The following is a 15,138-nucleotide window of genomic DNA, read 5'->3' as shown; positions in this document are numbered from 1 at the left end:
TTCGTCAGAATATGAAGTTCGTTTATGGTTCCAAAGTAATTATGGCTACGGAATCAGTGGATATGCTGCGGAAGTATTGAGCAATGTTAACGACGATACCTTGAAACAAGTCGGAACACCGGTAACTTGCACTTCGAGTATAAAGGTGTTGTGTTCATCTTATGTAAGAAAGTTCAACGCACATTTTTCTATCCGTATATAGCTACAAATCCAACATTCCCTTATATTTTTCCAAACTACAAGACATACGTACATATTACAGCCATAAATATTATCCTCGCCCTAAACAAATAAACTGCCTATTTCCGAATACTGTACATATATATGCACGTATATAAATTGATCGTACCCATATTTCCGATTTACTTCGTGCACAAAAGCATACATATGTACATATGTAGCACGTATATTAAATACGGCTGGTTTGATGTACAAATATATTTATCTGAATTAGACACTACCCGCAAATTTCATTAGCACGCATATACTATATACCTACATACACATTTCTGTTGGAGTAATTGATATTCATATACAAATGATAAAAAAAACTGAAGCAAAATAATTCTTTGCGACCCCATTCATATGAACTTACTTCGTTGTGGTATTGACGAATTGACACTTCTTGATGGTCATATTTTGAGCCCTCACTCCCCTATGTTTCATCCAATATCAAATATGGATCCAGTACTAATTGAGCCCTTTCGTTTGATACCCCACATGGCCACATTCTGTGAAAAAAAATTGGCACCCTCCATTCACATGTATGAGGAGCCCCCCTTAAACTTAACACAAAATGGTTCCACTGGTGTATGTAAAGGGAACACCAGACCATACGTTCTTACCAATTTTCGTGACAATCGGTCTAGTCGTTTCCGAATAAATCGGGTGTGACAGACAGACAGACATACCACACCATCATACCAAACGACATGCGGAGTTCCACAAGGATCTGTCCTAGGATCACTATTGTGGATTATTATGTATAACGGAGTACTGACCCTAGACCTTCCTACTGGTGTGACGGTTGTTGCATGCCGAAGAACTCGAGCTTTATGCAAATGAAGCAGTCCATGAGATTAAATCCTGGTTAGAGAATGCTGGTCTACAGCTCGCAGAGCATCAGACGGAAGTAGTACTTATTACCAAGTGGAGAAAGTGCACTTCCATAAAGATCAAAGTTGGAACGCAAGCAATTCATTCCAAGCATACACTTAAGTACCTAGGTGTAATGATTGACGAGAGGTTAAACTTCAGATTGCATATGGAGGGTGCAGCAACCAAGGCATATAACATCGGAGCGCTGGTTGCGAGAATGCTACCAAATATAGGTGGCCCAAGGCCGAGCCGTCGACTCCTTATTTCGAAAGTGGTCAGTTCGATACTACTGTATGCAGCCTCAGTATGGGCAGATGCACTGGAAAATATAGCATAAGTGTTACTCCAAACATGTTGCGCTTACAGAACAATATCCAATGATTGAGGTTCGGGTGAAAGAAGGACAATGACTTTACAATCAAACGTATCTCACCGGAGAATCTCCTGCCCGTCGGCAAACAGTTCGCGCGAACTGAAACTGTCGCGGAATGACAAGAGAAGTGGGACAAGTCAGAAAAAGGCCGCTGGACTCACAGAATCGTAAGAGATATCCAGAAATGGATCGAGCAGCCCCACGGCGAAGTAGGTTTCGACCTAACTCAATTCTTGAGCGGACGCGGAGGCTGTGGAGCATATCTGCATCGATTTGGGCGTGATGATTCGCCATTTTGCCCAAAGTGCCCAAATATTGCGGAGGACGCAGAACACGTCTTTTTCCATTGCCCCAGATTCGAAACCCAAAGGGCTACATTATAAGCTACATCCGGGGAGCACTATACACCCGAAAAAATAATGGAACTTATGGTGAAGGGGATATGGACCGAAGTTGAAAAAGTGATTGCAGCCATCGGAAAGAAGCTTAAGCAGAAAGAAGTCATCCGAAAGAGTGAACGCGAGAGAAACACGAATATTAACATGAGCGCAGAATAAATTCTGATCCATCCCCGCGATATAATACCAAATGGGAGTCCGACGAGGAGAAGGGAAGGAGAAGTAGGTGGTTTTAGTAAGTAAGAGTCCTACATAACCGTGTGGCAAGAGTCTGCGGTAGCTTTCGAAGCTTTCCACCTTCGATCGGCAAAAAAAAATACAGACAAACAGACAGACAGACATCGACTCGATTCTAATAAAGTTTTGTTTCAGACAAAACCTTAAAAATGAAGAAAACTCGCTTGAAAATCACAATTCATTTCAAAGGATCAAAAGGCTGTTTTGAGGCTTCTACATGAAGCAATTCGTCTAAAACGTCCGAATTGGGCAAACACCTCATGGATTTTACACTATGAAAATGCGCCGTCGCATTCTAACTTAATTCTAACTGACTGTACTCTCCAAATTTAGCGTCCTGCGACTTTTTCTTATTTCAGAAACAAACCGGGGAGCGAGCCATGAGTCGATTGAGACCATAGAAAGTAATTCGCTAGTGAAACTAAAGACCATTCCGGTGAGGACTATTAGAAGTACATATATGGCAAATTGAATTAACCGGGGGAATGCTTGTATGTTATTTGCTCAAGAGGAGCCTATTTTGAAGGTGATAACACAGTGTGGTGTTTCTAGTGATTAAATTATGTGAAATAATAAGACGATTTTTGCTTTTTCGCTAGTATCCAAGGACGTGTAGCCCGGGATATTTTATTCGCATATACCAATATTTCGGGAACCACTTAAATAATACTAGCGAAAAAAGCCAAAACCGTCTAATTATTTTGATATATGTTTACTATTTTACAGGAGCTATGCCAAAATCAACTCTCGTATTATACTATAAGGAATATGGAATATGCACCTACGATTAAAATTAATGATTCCGGTTCACAGCCGACGAAATAGTTACTATCTATCTTGGAGAAATTACGAAACCATGTACTTTGAGATGCTCTATGTTCGCAGAATCTGATTAATCAAATTTCCTTTCCATTTGATTGCGTAAGTGGGTAAAATCCTGGTATAACAGATAAAATTATTATTACGTCCGAAATGCCACTCTTCCGTTCACAATACACGTAAAAAAATTAATTATTCGACATAAAAATTATAGTTATCAAGATAAACTCTCAATAATAAATTCATTATCATCTTACTATGCTCAAAGTTCTCTAACCAAAATTGCCATTCAGATCGTACCAGACATATAAATTTCTCCACCGAAACCCGCCACAATGCTAGTTATTACACAGGATCAATCAAAACACACTAGACATCGTGTCTACACATACAATTACTCCGGTAATAATTCCATCATTCGTTCAATCGTTCTTTCACGTCGTCCCTGTATCTAAAGGAAAACCGTCGATGGCCAGCATCTAGTACATATATGTGCTATTATGCAGACGAACGAGCGGATATAAAAAAGGACATAGGAAAGAATATATAGAGCAGAAGCATAGGAAGATTCTACAAACAGGACGAGTATAGTATGGTATATCTCAACAGAACTTTTAACATACATACCAGCAGAAAGCGTATAGAAAGCTTTACACCAACAAAGAGTTCGTAGTTACCGATATTCAATGTGTACTCGGAACGCAAGGAGCATGCTCTGCACTAGAGACAGGTTCGTTCTCCTTTCAATAACTTTGAGGTTAGTGAGATTTTTTCGTTAGAAGAATTAGGAACGGTTTGAGGTAACTACATGCACATGTGACGCTACCGCCACCATTCCAGGTAAAAAATTGCTGGTGCTTGCCACACCATTAATAACTTATCATTCGAAACCATAAAACAAAAGACGTAACTAGGACTAAACAGGTCACACAGTTGTCACCATAGCACGCTATGTCCTTCTGTACAATATTCATATAGGTAACGACCTCCTCCCCACAACCTCTCTTTCATGGAGGTTAATAAAAAGCATGCTGAACGTTAAGGTGAAAGTTTCCCAAAAAGCCTCCTCACAACTCTCCGCCCATTCTACCCCATAAGTCCTTCATTTGTAGCTGTGGTCTTCATCACACATACACAAGCAATCTAGGAAAATTCACTTCACAGGCAAGGTACAACGATAATTGTGTTAAGAGCGCGCCAGTCAGACGTTGTTGAAAGCCAACCAGAAAGGACGAAATAACGACGTTTTCCCCTCTCGCACGTCCCTTCAGTTCAATGACTATGTTCAACTCACTTGAACTTCGGTTATTGTAGTTGCTATTGTTTTCATCGATAGTGCCTGAGAACAATGCGTACACTTTTAAGGGATTATAGAATTTCACAAATATAACGAAGGGAATTGTCTGACACTGTTTTGTATAATTTATTACAAAATTGGAGACATGATGGATGGACAGAATTCTAATTAAAAGTTTGCCTTAAGGAACTTCGTAAAGGAATGGAAGTCAGGCGAAGTTTATTAATTTCACTGACACTTAAACAAAGGACTTATGATTTGAGAGATGTTTCGGCTTTTGGAGTAAAATAGTAAAAATTCCAGTAAAAGTAAAAATTGAGGAAAATCGATTTTCTAATTAACGACAATAATACCATTTTGTTTCAACCTAAAGATTCTTAGTAAACTACCACTTAGTTTTTACTTTGAAAAATTATTTTTCAATAAAAAGTTACATTATAAAAAATAAATTCAATATTTTTTTAAATACCATTGCAATTTAAAGAACTTTTTTTTTTATATGAAAGGGGCATATTATCCAGTTTACACCAATACTTCAAGATGGAGTCCCCAAACTACAACACCTTTATAAAAAGGAAAACGTTTAGCACGAGCGTATTCCATTGGTAATGCCAACTTTTTCTTTCAAACTATGATCATAGAAAATTTTGGAAAGCCAATAATTTTTCTATATAATTCCGAATAGAATCTTCAGAAAGTAAATAGATTTTTGAAAAGGACTCATGCTATTCAGATTTCCGGAGTTTCCTGCATTGTCAGTCTGTTAAGCATGGCCAAGGAATGATTTGAAGTATCCTCTGAACGACGATCTTTAATAGGCTCCTTGTAAAATCCCGGTGCATGCTCACGGGCTTTACGATACTTCAATGAATATTAAGCATCAATAGATAACACGATAATAAAATGCATATGTATCTGAATTCTGAAGTGAGCTCCCACATACTCTTGCTTCCCTTCCGAGAAGCTTACTCATCATGCATTATTATTTAAAATTAAAATTTTAGGTGCAAAGAAGAAACCATCAAGAAATAACAAATTCCTGTCTAGCTAATTATGCTCTAAGTCCTGACCTCAAATCTTCAAAAAGTCTCGAGGATGCGGGAATTGAATTTATCTAAAATGGGAACTTCTAACCAAGTTTAAATCGAAGCTGGAACGAAAGATTATCAACGAGTGCACTAACTCACTGTAAAGCGTATTGAAGAACATGACGATGAAGGTATATCACTAATAGTCAAAACAGTCATTACAGGGGAAAACCCAAAGCGGTTACCAGCGCTGTTAAAGACTACTTGGCAAAGTCTTGATGGACATATTCGCTGCTACAATGCAAAATATTTATTGCTTTTATTGTACAAAATGTTAATGAAAACTACACTGGTCACCGGCTAAACAAAAAAGCAAGCAAACTAAAAATTATATTTCTTTGTCAAACCCAATTAGATCCACAAAAACTCCAAATGATTCAATACATGTCAGAAACCAAAAGCTGAGCACTTCAAGAATCTTTCGTTTTTGTGATTTCTTTATATAAGAGTTTCAAAGTGGGCGACGGCTCCATTTTACCCACAATCTATTTGTATGATGTCTTAGTGTGCAGTAAATTCACATGAAAGAGACAACATTGACTTACAATAACTTTGTTAATAAAAGTATAATTTCTACCAAACTTTTGAATATTATGGCCTACGTTCAAGGCCGTAGACAGAATATCCAGTCCCGTAATGAAAATTATGCGAAAAAACTGGGCTACCCCCGCCTATTATCCGTTTTTTCATACACATTTCTATTCCGAACCCTCGAGAAAACCCCAACCCCGCTTTCTACCCCCTCTCGTTTGACCATATTATAGTCAACTCCTATAATGAGCACTTTTCAGTAAGTTTGCAGCAAAATGTATTAACATACTATTACACACTCATTTGAGCAGATATAAAGTTAGAGTGAATTACGAAGACTGTATTTTACGTCACAATTTTTTCGAAATCTTTTAGTTGGTTAATTTATGAATATGTCCTATTTTAAGTGTGGCTTGCCCTATTTTAAGTGCGGCCTGTTTGACACCTAACTAAAATATTTGACAGTCAATATCAAAACTAAGAACTTAGCAAGGCATTTCATTTGAAGAGAAAAATCCCTTTCTCTATGTGGTATTTCACAACTTTCATATTTTCATTAGATTTCGTGCCATTCTTAAACAGCAAGTGCAGGTGTAATAGTCTTAAAAAAAACTCCGGATAGGAGAAAAACAAGTGGACAGAGAGATAATGAATAAAATATAATTATAGCTTCTCAAATAAGAATCAGATTCAAGAGAAGACAGCCCTTAGAAACATTAGAATCTATATCCAAATTATGGGAAAAATGTCTTTCAAGCAAAATAAATGGTCGTTGGGCACCAAGTTTAAGAATACTGGAAAGGCAAAACGACAGGTAAATTAACTAATCGCTACCTAAATACTATATGTAGGTATGTGGAAGAGGATAATCATAGTTTCTAAACCAGTGCTCCAGCGAACTGTAAGGATAATATCTGGTTCGCATTTACTTCGGTTGAAATTTAGTGCATATATTTTATTATGGAAAATTTATTTATTTATGGTTACTTATTGGAAAAAGTTAAAGAAATTGCAGGAGACCAAAAAATAACTACAATCGGTACTTGGAATTAAACCTAATCCGGAATAACCCTTAATTAACTAAAGCAGTTGAAATCTTGCGAAACCCGGTGTCCTTAACAAATACTACATCCTCTACATCTTTACATACTGGTTCTACCACCGCCAGAAAAAAGCATTACCATCTTTATCTTTTAGTTTACCTATGATTACCTTAATGATAACCATTGGCATAGGCATTCCCATGGCGCAAAACTCTGCTCCCTTATCAAACGGCGAGAAGTTCTCACCGGTCAAAAAGGGACGTTTTAAAACCCTGAACTTCTCAGAGGACACCCAATTATAGATACTCTCAATTTTGCCTGTACAAAATTTAGAAGTCTGGCTCATTCAACTTCCATACACTTTTCTTCAGTGGCAAGTGCAAGTGACGTTAACATTACTATGCTCAAAACTACGAAAAAGATACCGTTCGATCAGACATAAAGTAGAGCAACAGAAACTGAATCGCCAATCTGCCCTTAAAAGAAAATCATAGTTCCCAGCTTAGTATTTCCAAACGCGACAAACATTGTTTTACAGAGTTTTCCAGAGGAACCTTACATATTTGAATGAAAAGAGGGCGAATCTATCGAGGCAGAGTGCTGAAAATGATTATTTTAAGGTTTCGTTTAGTCTAGTTACGTTCATCATAAAGAAATAGTGTGTCATAGAGTGCGTTCATGTATGAGAAAAAAGTTTCATTGGAGACAATCTAATGCAGTGTCTTTTCGTTACATTGTAAAATTGTGAAAGAGGGAGAGAGTGATTTAAAAAGGACTGCTGTCTGCATACCGACCACTCTACATGATTGATACAGCTGGAAAACTGTTCGAAAAACTCCTCAGGATTAGACTCACTGAAACGGTACGCACTGACGGAACTTTTCCCCTAGACATGGAGGTCCTGCATGCGGTTATATAGCTGAGATGCACAGCTGCCAATCCCGACGAGCAGTACTCTTCGCAGCGCTTGATGTTGGAAATTCCGTAAGATGGAAAAACATGGTAGTTTCACTTAAAAATTCGTTCCATGTTCCGAGTTATATCTTACTGATAATAAAGAATTATCTAACAGGCCGCTCTCTGCCCTATGAGACGCTAGAGAGCCAGGGGTGGATGGAGATCATGTCGGGGCCGCACAGGGATCCATCCTAGTACCGGATCTCAGGAACGATTCTTACGATAGTCTGCTAAAACACAAGGAGCCAGAAAATTTACCCCGTTCGCTTAGGGAGATGATTTTACTTGCACTTATTACCTGACATATTTATACGACAGGCAACCAATAGATAGCTGCTCACAGTTTCAGCCTTCCGCTGAAAAGACAACAAAATAGGGATCCTGACTAGAAAGATAATCCCGACCATGCGTCCCATGTCAATCGGCGAATTTATTATAGAGTCGAAACCGATGCTTAAGTACTTTAGATTGACATTCAACTTGAATGTTTGATGATGATGAGTAAAACAAGGCAGCAGCGGACAAGGTATGACAGTGACGGTTGGAATTTGAGTTTAAGTTAGCTAATGGCAAACGTTGAGGGCCCTATATGCATGAGACTTCTTTTAATGAGTGCAACGCAGTTCGCTCTGCTCTACGGTGCAGAGGTATGGGTTAATGATATATAGTAAACGCATTGCGGAAGTGCAGAAAAGAGGAGCTGTGGGAATGGCGTCAACCTATCTCACATGTAAGGCCATGCAAAACCACAAAAGAGAGACTTAAGAAAGATATTTACTGGTGAAGAATGGCAGCACATAACAATGGCAATGAGTAGCAACTATCCTGGCAAAACAAGCCAAAAGGTCGATGGCACGGCTCATTGGTAACTTTGGTCAATGGCTGAATCGAAAACATGATGAGATTGATCATTTCCTTCTCCAACTTCTCAGCACTGCTAGAGATTTTCAGTTTAACTTTTCCTAGATTCAAGTCAACACCTTAATACAGCCACTGGCGATCTTCCTCCAAACAATTTGTTAAAGAAATACTGAGGAGTACGGACAGACGGAGCTGTGTTCCAAATTACGTTATGGTTCTTCTTGTTACGAATAAGATAGAGCTCGATTGGTAGAGGGACCGGATAGTAGCGCAATCCTTAAAGTAGCAATTCCCTTCCTATTCTCCCCTCCTATTAATGAAATTAGATCCTTGACTTGAAGGCTCCCTAAGACGGGAGAGCGGAGAGGGCTGAACCAAAGTAATGTGTCTACCAGTCCTAGTTTTCTACTGACGGAAATGTGTTTAGTCGGTAATCAATGGCGTGCCATTACGGAAGCCCCACACTGCGTTCGTAAACGCACTAACCTATCTTTTCCACAAAAAAACATGTGATACAACGTTCTAAGTATGGCTTACTCTGGAGTAAATTTATCCGAAAGCAACAGGGTCGACCTACTATAACTTTGTTAATAATAGTAGGATTTCTTTCAAATTTTTCATCATTGTGCCATATTTTCCGGTTTATACTTTGACCAAAATGTAATGCTGGAATGAGTTTAAGAAGTTGTCCAGTGAGTTTGGATAATATACACGAGTGATATACTACTATTGACTTTATTTAAGCAGTGATCGGCATGAAACACATTTTGAGGCTCCCATTTTTATTTATGTGACCATTATTTACTTTCAGCTTCTCTGGTTGTGTAGTTTCTGAGACCGAGCCTCTTTAACCCCCTACTTTCCTATGATCTAATTCGTAATACTAATTGAGACGTTTCATTTAATATTCACAAAGCTATATTCGAGAAAAAAAATCGTACAGCCCCTTTTTACTTGCCTGAGGAGTCCTACCCCCACTAAACTTCCTATAAAACGATATCATTCTCTGTAGTCTATATAACAATGAAATCCATGAGTGATACTACGCCCGTTCGGTGTGAAGAAAGCCAGATTCAATAGGCTACGACTAGCGACTAACTTAACCCATTTGGTAGAAGATAACCCAGGCCAGAAGGTCAATAGATGTAATATCTTTTTAGAAAAAGGACACTGCCTCAGATCGAGCGATGGCATAGGTCAGGATTAAAGCCAGCTGTTAGTGATGTGGACTTCTTTGACCTCGGCACAAAACCGTGATTCCTCAAGGAGGGGGCCTAGAACGGACACCGGTTGTTGCGACATTTCTGACGATGATTCTCTGTATGCGTTGTGTTTCTCATCCTGCACGTTCAATAAATTTCATCTCAAAAAGACAAGTGCGTATGACGGACATGCGGATGGATAGACAGGCAGACAAACAGAAGAACAGGCAGCCATTAAACCGATTTTAATAAGCTTCCGTTTTTTACGAAACCTAAAAAACAGGGAAGCGAGACTAAAAATAGATATTCTTGCCCCTGCCTTGATAGCTTCCCCGGACCGCATCATGAAGAATCTCAAGCTTGGATTTTAAAAATGCGGTGTCCGAAATCATCCATGTTAATAGATGAACAATTTTAATCTACGCATTCAAGTCAAACTGAATAGAATTGCCAAACTTTCATGATGTTTGACCAAGATACTAACCAAAATCCAACCACCTTCCCTTCTAATTTATTCCAAAATTCACATCAAAATCCAATGCGCCTTGAAATTTTAGACATCGCAAATGGTTGGCTTCTCAAAAACTTGACAACTGTGTACTCAAAGGTTATTCCTGTCCAAGCTCATCGAATACGTTTCTTTCTACCTTTGTGTAAATGACCTCCCTTTTCATTCAGGTTGCAAAATTTGATATCTTTTCTCCATAGTCAGAAAAAAGGAACTGATAGCAACTGAGTATTTATGGAACTACGAACGTGGTTGATTATTACTACGTGTTTCCGTCCGCAATGTTCCGTCCTCATTTAGTATACACGCCAAAGAAAAGTTGGAATTTTGCAGTGACCTTTCCAATTGTGTAACTCATATCGATTTACAATTTTTGGAGCACATTTTTAGGGCAGATGTTGCTGGAATTGGTAGATAACCTAGGTAGAATAGAACTTTATCTTTCTGGTCATAATGTACTATCTGTTTTCTGGATGTATACTCTTGCGCTTCAGTTCATTACAGGCCTTTCAGCTAACGTAACGAACTAACAGATTTCACAAAGTTGTTTCAAGGAATTGACCTCTATGCAACGGAATTCGGCCTATTTCAACAAAATGACAAGAACTGCAACTATGTATTGTATTTCAGAAGCAATTTAAACATACCTAGTACACGCTACAACACCGAGGCACTCCAGGGTTGCCAACATTCACCTTGTAAAGCGGCACATCAATTAACACCATCTACATTTAAGTCACCAAGCAACACTGCAAATTGGTAAGCACTCTAGATAATCTCACTTTTAGTTTTATTACACTTAAGATAATCTCACGGCGGTTTTTTATAATAAATTTATAAAATTTTCATCTGAAATCGACTTCAGATGAAAACTACGCAATTCTATTACTATACATATATATTTGCCTTATTTAAATATATTCTTTTATCACTTATTATTATGGTAATTACATTTTCCACCGACCATTCTTCATAAACTCACTATATTTTCTGTATTTGCGGTAATTGTATGATGTACTAAATTAAACAAGGTTGTCTGTTTCAGCATGAAGAATTTTCAAATAATATTAATCGGATTTACTGATGGTTAGCGAAGGTATTTTTCTTTTATTCAATAAAGCACTTGCCAACGAAAGAATCACTCCAACGAAAAACAGGCGAATCGATATTGTATGTATGTAAATACTATAAAAAATTTTCTTTTAACAAATATGAGAAACAATGCCGAGCGGAGCTGATGTTCGTGCAAGTAATATCGATAACATTACAATGCACAAATATTTTTTTCTAGGCAAATAAGAACAAAATTGCGCACTACATCCAAACCACGAATGAAATCTTATTAAATCGGTTTTTATATTACAATTTTGCTTTATCGCTAGCAAATCGAGATTAGCGTGCAGCTTCGGAATAAATAAACGGAGTACAAACTATACAACACGTTTCAGGCACAATTTAATATCTTTTATTTACGTTTATCCTGTTTTTAATTTTTACGATTTAGTAACACTTGTTTGCGGTATAATCCCATCACAAGAACTCTAAACGGAATTTTTCATTGTTCAGCATCCTTGGAACATGTGCAAGACGGTAAAACCTGTGTATTTCAGATAAATAGGCGAATTAGCCCTAAGACCCAATTTCTGGAGAGCAAACAGGGAATTGGATTTTTCCGCCAACAAAACTTGTTTCTTTCTTCCCCGAAATACTAAAAGAATTCTAATAGCGCGTCTCTCCACTTCCGAATTACATTCTCGCCTCTACACTGTATCATTCCGTATTCTGTTTTGTTTTACTGTATTGTATTCTATTCGCATCTACATAGAGAGCGCAGAGGAGAAGGCATACATAGGAAAAGTTGAGCAGAGAGTAGTCTCACAAAAAAGGACGACGACTGGGGCTAAGGATCAAGAGAAATATGGAGGAAATGAAGTACACCAAGACGGAAAGGACACTGAAAAGCTCCTCATTGCATGAAAATTTCTTTTCTTCAATTCGATTTCGTCTGATTTTCTGTCGATAATTATTGGAAAATCCACTACGAATGCATGAAAATTATTTTCACCATCGAATTCTAATAGACTTTCAGTGATAAGGACGTTTCTAAGGATTTCAAAATCGAGCTTGTCGTCATTAAGAGGGTCAGTGTCGAAAAATTTTTAACAAGGTTTTCTCAAAGTGGATTTTCTCAGGACATTGTCCTACTTTTCCAATATTTCTTTAATCACTATCCAGGCCTATTTCGTAACGGAACAGGTTTTTTCCACTATTTCTTCATTATCCACACCAAACCCGTACCACGAAAGGATAGCAAATTTTCCTTCAACTCTCACTCAAATTTTTCATATTCGAACGCCCGAAATTTTCGTCATATTACGTTACGCGTACTTCAGAACGATTTTCCCTGCGATTTACGAATTTGATTATTTTGAATTCGAATTTTCTGGGTATTTTTTAATAGTATTCAAAGGGAACAGTAGGAAAATAACATTTATTGAATTGATCTTTTCTTTTTAGTGAAAAAACGAAACGCGTATAACGCACGAACCTTCCGTAGCTAAATCGAATACAATTCTAATAGGACGAGATTTGAAAATGATTTTTGTATACGAAGTTTGGGCCACTCTGCACGCACACATTGCAAAACGGAGCAATGCGACATGAGCTTTTTCACAAACAGCTACGACACTTTGAATCAATACATACAGGTTGGTGATTGGTGTAGAGAAATATTGCGGCGGCGTACAACAATATTTCAACAATCGCGAGCCAACTCTCTCTAGTCTGGCCAAATATCTTTTCGTGTACCCGCTCCTACTACTTTCCCATACATGCTTTCCTGCTGGTGTACTACACCTTTATCAGTACGAAACGGACGCGCTGAGAAAGGACCAAAGGGACAACTGAGAAGTTGTTGTTTTGCAGCACGTTGGAAGCTACCGAACCGGGAGCTCCTCACAAAGCACGGTCACGGTTCCCATCCAGCGACCTTGCGAGTCCCTTGCTCAGTTCCACATTGACAACACACAACGGCCAAAAGGATGGCAATTATCCTTAATCAAACAACTCACCTCGTGGAGCACTAGTCAGCATTTCCGTTATGCACACTGACTTCTGAAGTGCAAAAAATCATATCCTCCTCAAATCGTAGTCCCTTGAAAATTTACCATGTCCGAACAGCAGTTTTCGTTACTCCAAGTACCACTCAAATCCGACCTACTCTCCCCATCAGCGCACAATCTTACATGTACGCAGCATACTCTTATTATTAAAATATCTTTCACCTTTTGCAAAAAAATCTATTTTCAGAAAACCGTTATAAGATTCACCGAATCCCATATGAATTTCAAAAAGCACCAACAACAACCGCCAACATTTTCCTTCTCATTTTGAATTTTCTTTTTGAAAATCTGAATCCGCATTACCACACACCGTCATCATCACCATCACCAACTTTTCTCCCTCTCGGAGATTTTCCTAACAAAATATCTTTTTTTTTGGGAGGATTTTCAGATCTTGGGGTCTACGGTGCTTGTTCTGTGCATTATTTACATACATACGCACATATATACGAGAAATTTTGTCAACTATACTATTCTCTCGATGTCGTTGTTGTCACCGCGGCCGTTTTTCGTTGGTCGCCGAAATAAAATCGCAATTATATAGATTTTAATTTTCTTTTCGGGCTTTTTCAAGAGTAGCGTTTATTTTTAGATGAATTCACGAGATTTTGTTATTCTTTATGGCCGCCACTATTGCATACACACTGCACGTACTGTACACCTCGGCTCGATTGAGGATTAATCTCTATCGTATCAGACGACAGAATGTACGTGGAACGGTTCTAAGTATATACATTGTATTTATATATCTATGTATAAATAATAAATAGGTATGGATGGTTGAATGTATGCATACTATTTGATAAAGTGTGGGAAAATTGAAAAGTATCTTTTGATCTCTCTACAATATCTGGATAATTTCCTATTCAGTTTTTCTCTATCTCAATCATAAAATAAATCTTATTTCGTGTCACAATCTCGGCAGATGCCGGATTTTCCCCAACACTGGCACTAAGTGCCAATCAGTTAGGCCCGGGCGATCGTACCTGCTTAAAAATATATAGGGGCTATGGTGGTGGTGGCGGGTGGTAGCTTAGTCGCAAAATCCGGGGATTAAGTACTGAGCCCAGTGGTACCCCCACTATGACGATGTGTTCTTAGAAGCCCTCGTTCACCCTCCCGTCTCTGAGACTTAATTCGCCAAATATTCTGAAACACATATATCAGCCAATACCCCTTTAATTCGACTCCAGTTGGTGAAGTTGCCAGTCCAGTGCCAACAAGGCACAACGGCCACTAGGAATTCAATAAACCTTTTCTTCGGCTCACCACCATGTTTATTGCATCCCCCGTAAAGTAGGCGCCCCGAAATTCATACTGGCGATCCGACAGGCCATTGCCGCTTTCAACGATGGATAGTAATCGATGACTCTTTCCATTATCTTCCCGGGCGATATGATATTGATGTCCAGGTGGTTTTGGGAAGCACCACAAACTGTTTCTTTTTCCACTGAAGGGTTAGCGAAAGGGTAGTCTTCACTGTAAGCTTCGAAGCTCTGTTACGGATGCCATCCAAACCTGAGGACTTATTATAACCGATTCTACCACATATTTCTTGTGGCTCTTCCCCGGTAACAGATGCTACCATGCACCCGCTTGACTCA

At 38.5% G+C, this 15,138-nt stretch overlaps 1 protein-coding gene across 42 annotated transcripts in view; it reads right to left on the bottom strand.

Moving 5' to 3' along the window:
* The window catches only part of LOC119652349 (calcium-activated potassium channel slowpoke), a 260,042-nt gene extending 246,970 nt beyond the window's left edge, over positions 1 to 13,072 (bottom strand). For 21 of the 42 annotated variants that reach the window (XM_038056419.1, XM_038056424.1, XM_038056420.1 and 18 more), the window contains exons 1-2: positions 12,711 to 12,991; positions 11,060 to 12,009 (exon numbers count right to left, since the gene is read on the bottom strand). The gene's annotated coding sequence lies outside the window, so the exon portion shown is untranslated. Of the gene's footprint in view, positions 1 to 11,059; positions 12,313 to 12,617 lie in introns of all 42 variants that reach the window. The other 21 variants (XM_038056389.1, XM_038056427.1, XM_038056392.1 and 18 more) reach the window with 4 other exon arrangements.
* Between the last annotated feature and the right edge of the window lie 2,066 nt (positions 13,073 to 15,138).

This window comes from Hermetia illucens, chromosome 3, assembly GCF_905115235.1.
Source record: "Hermetia illucens chromosome 3, iHerIll2.2.curated.20191125, whole genome shotgun sequence".
Lineage (NCBI taxonomy): Eukaryota > Metazoa > Arthropoda > Insecta > Diptera > Stratiomyidae > Hermetia > Hermetia illucens.
This window is presented reverse-complemented; position numbering and strand designations above follow the sequence as displayed.